Raw genomic sequence first — 8,790 nt, forward strand, 5'->3', positions numbered from 1 at the left:
TCATCGTCACTACCTCCTCCCATAGATGCTGTCTGGCCTGCTGAGTTCTGCCTGCATTTTGTGTTTTCATTGATTATAGGAGTTGGGATGTAATGTTAAAATTGTACAAGGCATTGGTGAAGCCAAATTTGGAGTATTGTGTACAATTCTGGTCACCGAATTATAGGAAAGATGTCAACAAAATAGAGAGAGTACAGAGGAGATTTATTAGAATGTTACCTGGGTCTCAGCACCTAACTTACAAAGGAAGGTTGAACAAGTTAGGCCTTTATTCTTTGGAGCATAGAAGGTTGAGGGGGGACTTGATTGAGGTATTTAAAATTACGAGGGGGATAGATAGAGTTGACACGGATAGGCTTTTTCCATTGAGAGTCGGGGAGATTCGAACAGGAGGATGAGTTCAGAGTTAGGGGCAAAAGTTCACGGGTAACATGAGGGGGAACTTCTTTACTCAGAGAGTGGTAGCTGTGTGGAACGAGCTTCCGGTAGAAGTGGTAGTGGCAGGTTCAATATTATCATTTAAAAAAAAATTGGATAGGTATATGGACAGGAAAGGAATGGAGGGTTATGGGCTGAGTGCAGGTAGGTGAGAGTAAACGTTTGGCCAGACTGGAAGGGCCGAGATGGCCTATTTCCGTGCTGTAACTGTTATATGGTTATATGACTGGTGCAAATGGGTATTTAATGATCAGCATGGACAAGGTGTGTCAAACCATGATGACAAACAGCAGCCTAAGAAAATAAAATTAGGAACCAGCACAAAAAGCAATCACTCTTGTCATCTCAATTACCAGTTGGGAGAATTTCTTAACTTAGAGTCATAGAGAAGTAGAGCACAGAAACAGGAACACTGTCCCATCAAGTCCATGCCAAAACCATTTAACCTACCTACTCCCATCAACCTACACCGGGACCACAGCCTTCGATATCCCTACTATCCATGTACCTATCCAAACTTCACTTAAATGTTGAAATTGAGCTCACGTGCACTTGTGCTGGCAGCTCACTCCACACCCTCACAACCTTCTGAGTGAAGAAGTTTCCCTTCATATTCCCATTAAACATTTTACCTTTCACCCTTAACCCATGACCTCTAGTTCTAAGATCACAATCCAAGATAGACCCAACGTCAGTGGAAAAGCCTGCTTGCATTTACACTATCTATACCCCCATAATTTTGTACAACTCTATCAAATCTCCTCTCAATCTACTTGCCAAGGAATAAGGTCCTAAATCTATTCAATCTTTCCTTATAACTCAGATCTTTCAGACCTTGCAACATTTTGGTAAATATTCTCTGTTCTCTTTCAATCTTATTTACATCTTTCCTGTAGGTACTCCAAATTAGGCCTCACTAATGTCTTATACAACTTCAACATAACATTCCATCTCCTATATTCAATACTTAGATTTATGAAGGCCAATGTGCCAAAAGCTTTTTTTAAAACCCAATCTACCTGTGATGCCACTTTCAATGAATTATGGACTTGTTTTCCCAGATTCCTTTGTTCTATCGCACTCTCAGCGTGCTACCATTCACTGTGCAAGTTCCTACCCTGGCTGGTCCTACCAAAGTGCAGCACATGACCTACCACGCGCGAAGCCATGCTGACTATCCTGAATCAGTCCATGTCTATTCGGTCCCTTAAAATACCTTCCAATAGTTTACCCACAGGTAACATCAGATTCATCTGCCTATAATTTCCTGGTTTCTATTTCAGAGCCTTTTTTAAATAGCAGAACATCAGCTGTCCTCCAATCCTCTGGTGCCTCTCAACATTAAGGATGTATTAAATATATCTGTTAGGGCTCCGGCAATTTCTGCACTTGCCTCCCGTGGGGTCCGAGGGCAGAACTTGTCAGACTGTGGGGATTTATCCACCCTGATTTGCCTCAGGGGAGCAAACATCTCCTCCTCTGAGATTTGTAAATCTGTACAGGGACCATGAAGTTGATGCCACTTTGCCTCACTTTCATAGACTCTGTATCTGTGTCCCGAGTAAAATCCTTTTGCTCTTAACATATCTGCACAATCTATCAGGATTCCTCTTCACCTGGTCTGCTAGAGCAACTTCATGCCTTCATTTAGCCTCCCTGATTTCTTTCTTGAGTGTTCCCTTGCATTTCTTACACTATGGAAACACCTCATTTGTTCCTACTTGCTTAAACCTACTATGCACCTCCTTTTTTCTCTTAACTAGGGCCTCAATATATTTTGCAAACCAAGGTTCCTTACATTTGTTATCTTTACCTATTATTCTGACAGCTTTGTACTTTCAAAATTTCATTTTTGAAGGCCTCCCACTTTCCAAGTATGCCTTTGCCAGAAAACAGCTTGTCCCAATCACACTTGCTGGATCATTTATAATACCATCAAAATGGGCCTTTCTCCAACTTAGAATCTCAATCCATGGCCAGACCTTTTTGCATAGTTACTTTGAAACTAATGACATTGTAGTCACTGGATGCAAAATGTACTGCTACACAAACTTCTGTCACCTGTCCTGTCTCATCCCCTAATAGAAGATCTAGTATGGCATGCTCTCTCATTGGGACTGATGAAAGAAACTTTCCTGAACACATTTGACAAACTCTGTCCTATATAGTCCTTTAATAGTATGGGATTCCTAGTCAATATGTGATAAGTTGAAATCACCGACTATAACCACCTTAGGTTTCTAGCAACAGCCTGCGATCTCTTTACAAATTTGTTCCCCTAAATCCCTAAGACTTAAGCGGTCTGTAATACAGCCCTATTAAAGTGATCAGAGTTTTTTTTTATTTTGCAGTTCCACCCATAACATCTCACTAGCTGAGTTCTTCAGTCTGTCCTGACAAAGTACTGCTGTGACATTTTACCCTAATAACGCTACTCCTCCCACTCTGTCACATCTAAAACAACAGAACCCCAGAATATTGAGCTGTCAGTTCCCCCCACAATCAAATCTCACTAATGGCTACAATATCATAATTCCAGGTGTTGATCCATGCCCTAAGCTCATCCGCCCTTCCTACGATACTTCACGCATTGAGATATAAGCAGCGCAGGATGCTAGTCGCACCATGCTCAATCTCTCGGTTCCTGACTTTGCCTAAGGTCTTACCAAATTCTGCCTCCACAACCTCAAACACCAGGAAATCTGCAGATGCTGACGAAGGGTCCCGGCCCGAAACGTCGACTGTACTTCTTCCGATAGATGCTGCCCGGCCTGCTGCGTTCCACCAGCATTTTGTGTTTTGCTGTCCACAAACTGTTGTGGCACTCTGGTTCACATCCCCCTGTAACTCTAGCTTAAACCCTACTGTGTAGGATCAATAAAATTCCCGCTAGGAAATTGGTCCCCATTCAGTTCATTTTTGGAGAGAGAAAATCGGTTGATATTTCATGCCAGTGACCCTTCATCTCAAGTCTGGAGAGTTAATACTCGGTAATATTATGCGTTAATGTGGACGCTGTATTTTGATTGATTTTGCTGCCCGATAGACAACACATGAATGAGAAATTAAAAAAAAACGACTGAGGGTGCATCACAGAAGGTCACCACTGGCAAAGATAGAAGCGCAGAAAGCAAAACTGTTCTTGGTAATTTCATTACCAGGACTAGTACAACAGCGAAGTAACTAAATCTGGGGTTACGGAACTTTTAAAATTCGGGTCACAGGAAGTTTACCACTCGATTTACCGTGTACGCCATAAAGGTGAGATTTAAAACTCTTTAAAAATTAGTTCCAGTTAGTGGATTAGACACAATTTCATCAATGAAAATTTAGGAAGAGGATTCTTGCAGAAAGTGAAAGGTGAATTCAGTGTAGGGTTGAAGCTGTGGTGGTGTTCCAGCTCGGCCCCGACTCTCAAATTGCTTCTCAGCTCCTTCCTTCGCCGATAACAAACTTCACAACGAGAAGAGGAAAGCAAAATGCAGCATATTTACCCGAGACGCCCTTAATCTACAAAACCCACTTTTATTCACCACTCACTGCGCGTTTTCCAGGAGAGACGACAATTTCTGAGCTGACGCCAGCGGGCAGGCTGATCCAGCGAACCAGGCCGGAGCCGACAACGCCCGCCACAGCGCCACCACACGGCGCCCATCGCCAACTACAGGCGGGCCGGGGTTTGCCGTCGGGAAGCTCCAAGTGGAGAGTGTTTCTCAGTCCGTTTGAGTGGTAATGGCGCTGTTGTTGAGAAGGGCCTAAAGATGACGAATACTGAAATTCAGAGATGTTGATCATCGTGAATATGGTTTCCCACTCACTTTGTGAGGACGATGTTAAATTCTATACACTGAATATAAGATCATACGCGGCAGCTTTTTCCTCAAACTATAAGTGTGTGTATTTAATATATGTCTGTAATATTGTAAGATTAACCACTCTTTGTTTAAATAATTCATTATGGGTTATTTGTAAAAGTATGTGAATACCATAAGTCATCACACCACTATGTAATAAAAGCAGGTCTCACTACAGAAAAAAGGTCATCTTAGCTCAAATGCTTTATCTTCCAGTTCTGTGTTTTTATTTCAATTAGTTTTATGTTTTAGAGTTACAAAATATAACATTGGCAACAAGAAAGATGTAGACAAACTCAAGATAACTACCTACCTGTTGAAGTACAACGAGATGTTGGAGTTTTTAAAAAGTGCAGCAAGACATTGGAGTTAAAATAAAGACAAAAAGTGGATGAATTAATGAGTTCATAAACAGAGTATCAGGAGATAATAACCATAAATAAAAAAGAGCAGAAGTGGCTGGCCACATCGGAAAGATAGACACATTTGATTGTATGAAAGGTAATTGTATATAGAGCAAATAGAGCAATATTTTGAGTAAATGAAATAGCCAATGGCAAGTGCCAGTACCTCCAGTTGAACTTTGTCTTTTTGTGTGTTTTCCCCCAGCCATCAGTGTGTGGTTTTGTATTGCCATGTGCTTCTATTTGTTTTCGTACTCCGGCCCCTGCATTACTGAGAAATCCGCCTCTCACCTGTTTCTCATCTCATTGTGCTCCATCTATCGTCTGCCTCTGCTCAGCATATTTTAGTCCTGTGTTTTCACCTGTTTGTGGCCAGATTATGCTAGTGAATTTTCCTGAGCCTTTCCAGCATTTGTATATAAACATTGTCTGTCTGAATATCAACTCTTCCTGTTTCTGGTTTTTGTATTTCTCTGGAATTTTTGATCTCTGCCTGAACTTTGACGCTGACTTCGTTGCTTCTCAGTAAATATTGCAGTGCGCACAGTACTGGGTCTGTGATTGGGTCCCTGCTTCTGACCCCTGACAGCCAGTTTAACTGAGTGTATTGCGTGGAAAAGCATACAGTTTGTTTGGAAGTTTTAACTGCTCCAACCAAATCAGCGGAAATGTGCTTTGCTGATATCGTTAAAGTAACGCAGGAACATTTGGAACTGAGATCATTGTTGACTGCAGACACTTAGGTTCCATAAGTGGAATCAAAAGGACGGGGAGTCTATTCCAGTGTATGTGGCTGAATTGAAGAAGTTGTTTGAGCACTGACTGTTCAGTAATGGGCTTAATGATGACTAAGAGATAGTTTGTGGAATCTTACAAGAAAGCATTTAGACAAGCAGTTGAAATTGCTGTTTCAATGGAAATAGTAGACTGTGATTGAGTTGCATTCACAAATAAAACTGAGTTTGAACAAAACTGCAATGAACACATTGTGGCAGGGACTCACATACATCAGACCAATGCAGGTTTAAAGTTTCAATGACTTTATTACTTACATCCTTTACATACATGAGGAGTTATGTCCCCATCTAAATGTGCAATTTATAGTAATTTGTAATAAGTAGAATGTAACAAGAGACAATACAGCATAAAAATACAATTGTATCTGCATGAATTAATCATTCTTTTGGCTTGGTGGAAGAAGCTGTCCCGGAGCCTGTTGGCCCTGGATTTTATGCTGTGGTACAGTTTCCCAGATGGTAGCAGCTGGAACAGTTTATGGTTGTGGTGACTCGGGTCCCCAATGGTCTCTGTAAATGCCCTGAATAGTGGGCAATTCACATCTACAGATGTGCTGGGCTATCCACACCACTCTCTACAGCAGTGGTTCCCAACCTTTTCTATGCCCCACACCCCTAGGAAATGTTTGATTAATATTTGCACCCCCTACAAAAGTAATATCACATTTGAAGATGAAGAAGTCTAATTTCTAATTTTTGAACCACATACAATACTGCGGGTGAACAAATTGAACTTAAAAAAAATAAGCTTTTAACTCAGTACATAAAATGCAAATATAAACTGAGCAATTAGATTCGAATTTATTCAGAAAAAAATTGTAAACAGTAAAATCAATCCCAATTGTGAACATAAAATTCAATGACTTCTTTGCTCCTGCTTCTCATTCATGATTTTGTCAAAACGTGGAACTTACTTGCTGACTGCGATCTGCAGGTCTGCCTGTGGATTCAGGCGATTCCTAGATATTGTCTTGATTGACAAAAGAGAACTGAATCCAGATTCACACAGGTATGTTGTTGCAAATGGAATGAGGACACGGAGTGCTTTTTCACCAAGTCTCGGGGAACATGTCCAGGGCTGCACACCAAAGCTCCTCCAAAGTCTTGCTTTCAAATTTCATTTCAAGAGCTTGACTTGTCCACAAATCAATAAGATCTTCCTTCAGCTCTTCATCATCTGGCATTTTCTCCAAATTGTAGGAATATGGATTCATGATCCATTCTGAAATCTTCAGGTCTCCAGCAGCAAAATATCCATCAGACGATTCTGACAGCATTTCCAAATGAGCCACAATTTCTTCACACACAGTAGGAGGTATGGATCCAGCATCATCAACCATCTCTTCTAGTGAAAGAAAATTTGAGAGACTGCCTCTTTCCATCCTTCGACACCAAAGACGTAACTTTTCTTTGAAGGCATTCAACTTTTCACAAGCCTTTTCCTTGAAAAGAAACACTCAGGTCACTGAAAATATCAGCTAAGTAAGCCAGCATTTGGGCAATTTCCTGTAATTCCATTGCCCCATCCAGATCACATTCACACTCCTCCAGAAAAACTTTGATTTCTTCCTGCAGTTCAAAGAAACGGGTTAAAGCTTGGCCTCGTGACAACCAACGGACTTCTGTGTGGAAAACTGAATGCTCACTTCTGTGTGGAAAACTGAATGCTCACTTCTCAGATCCTCACAAAATGATTTGAAGATGCGGTGGTTCAAAGCACGCCCCCGATCCAGTTGATGATCTTCACACAAGTATCAATGACTTTCTTCAAATTTGGAGGCAATGTTTTTGATGCCAAAGCATGCTGATGAAAAAAAAAGGGTAACTTGCAAGTCTGGAATCTCCTTTTTCATCAATGCAGAAAAGCCAGATTTATTTCCAAGCATTGCAGGTGCCCCGTCAGTGCACACAGAACCAATGACTTTGATATCTAAATCATGTTTAGCAAAGACGTCTTTCACCAGCTGCATCACATCCTTTACGGTTGTGTTTGTTTTCAGATCTTTACAAAACAGGATATCTTCCTTCACAGCACCATCATTGACATACCTCACTAATGTGATGAGTTGACTACAACTGGAGATATCAGTTGACTCATCCAACTGAATAGAGATTTTAAGAGGACTAGCTCTGACATCTGAGATGACTTGGTCCAAAATATCTTCACTCAAATCACTGATTTGGTTGTGAATGACATTATTTGATAAGGGCACCTGTTCAAATTTTTTTCTTGCTTCTTTGCCCAGAATAATTGTTGCCATTTCCAGTGCACATGGTTTGATGAGATCTTCCGCAATTGTATGGGGCTTCTTGGATTTGGCCACTTTATATGCCACTTGGTATGAAGCAAGAAGTAGTGGTTTTTCAACAGAAACAAAACCTAATTTTGGAAGAGTTCCTTGTGAATCAAAAGGAGCTCTTTTCATTTTCAATGACCTAGCATCATGTCCTTCAACATCAGCTCCGCCATGCTTGTTCTTGAAGTGCTCTTGAAGCTTGGATGGCTTCAGATTTGAGTTGGAAATCACAACGCTACAAAGAATGCGCTGGGTTTTTTGCAAGCCATCATTTCCTGTTGTGCACGTGAAACCAAAGTACACATCGTCATCATTCCATTTCCTTCTTTTTGACATGATGAATGGTTAATGAAAGGAAAAATATGGGCTAATATGAGAAAAACTATCTGACTAAGTCAGGAATGACCGCTTTACTCAAATACGCTTTTGAATATTATATTACAATATTATCTGTGGTTAAGCCAAGATAAATCGTCAGGTGGAAATGCTACGGGGACGCGACGCGAATTATTAGGCTGCTCTCTATTGAATTAACACACACCTATTTCCGATGATTACTGGAGATATGAACTCCCATCACAATTCAAAGTCCTCAGTGCTAACCATGATACCTCCTCAACTAACACAATTCAAAATTATCAACAATTCAAGAAAAAAACCTTTTAAGAGGAAGAAAACCTTTGAAATTCAAAAACTTCTTTAATGCATTGAGACAAATGACTTCAGCTGCTTTTTTAAAATCAAAATGCGGCTTTTTAAAATTTTATAATTGAATAATTTGCCTACTGTCTGTGGGTTTGGTTTTAACGCGAAGTTGTTACTCGATGGTTGATTTGGGATATATAAAGATTTTGGCATTATGAGATGATTTTTAACTCTGAGATGTAACCTTCTAGCTAATATTGATGAGACTCCTCGACTCTGAGGTGTAACTTCTCAGGTACAACATGAGAATCCTCAATGCTGACTCGGGCAGCAGGAGACTGGAGTGAGTTTACGC

The 8,790-nt window shown here is 40.6% G+C and overlaps 1 protein-coding gene across 1 annotated transcript in view; it reads right to left on the minus strand.

The window, feature by feature from the left end:
* The window catches only part of LOC132393389 (E3 ubiquitin-protein ligase DZIP3-like), a 105,099-nt gene extending 101,015 nt beyond the window's left edge, over positions 1-4,084 (minus strand). Inside the window, exon 1 of the mRNA XM_059968532.1 lies at positions 3,979-4,084. The gene's annotated coding sequence lies outside the window, so the exon portion shown is untranslated. The remainder of the gene's footprint in view (positions 1-3,978) is intronic.
* Between the last annotated feature and the right edge of the window lie 4,706 nt (positions 4,085-8,790).

Source organism: Hypanus sabinus, chromosome 4 (genome assembly GCF_030144855.1).
Source record: "Hypanus sabinus isolate sHypSab1 chromosome 4, sHypSab1.hap1, whole genome shotgun sequence".
Classification (NCBI taxonomy): Eukaryota; Metazoa; Chordata; class Chondrichthyes; order Myliobatiformes; family Dasyatidae; genus Hypanus; species Hypanus sabinus.